This window comes from Orycteropus afer, unplaced genomic scaffold (genome assembly GCF_000298275.1).
Source record: "Orycteropus afer afer isolate SDZICR_OR568_19922 unplaced genomic scaffold, OryAfe1.0 scaffold00061, whole genome shotgun sequence".
NCBI lineage: Eukaryota > Metazoa > Chordata > Mammalia > Tubulidentata > Orycteropodidae > Orycteropus > Orycteropus afer.
This window is the reverse complement of record NW_006921648.1, coordinates 3,346,354-3,346,702: the sequence shown is the minus strand read 5'-3', so window position 1 is coordinate 3,346,702 and position 349 is coordinate 3,346,354.

Below are 349 nucleotides of genomic sequence, written 5' to 3'. Positions count from 1 at the left end.
CTTCCAGCGGTGAGACCTGGGGCTAGTGACTGACACGCTCCCAGCTCTAAAATGGAGCTAATTTCTGCTCTCCCAGCATCATGGGGAGGTAGAGCGCCCCGCACACTGGATAAGCCTCCCAGGGCCAAAAGAGGAAAAATGACACAAAATCCCCATTGTCGAACCCAGTCCCCACGCACCGCCCGGGCCGTGGGCGGACAGTCGCGCGCACGTGATCGCCCCTCCCGCGCCGGTGTCGGGGCGTGGCCTCGTATGGCTGCGCAGCGGCGATTGGTTGGCAGGCGGGACCGGCGGCGCGCGCGCGGAAGGAGCGGGCCCGTAGGCGTGGCCTGGCGGGCCGGCGCCGGCT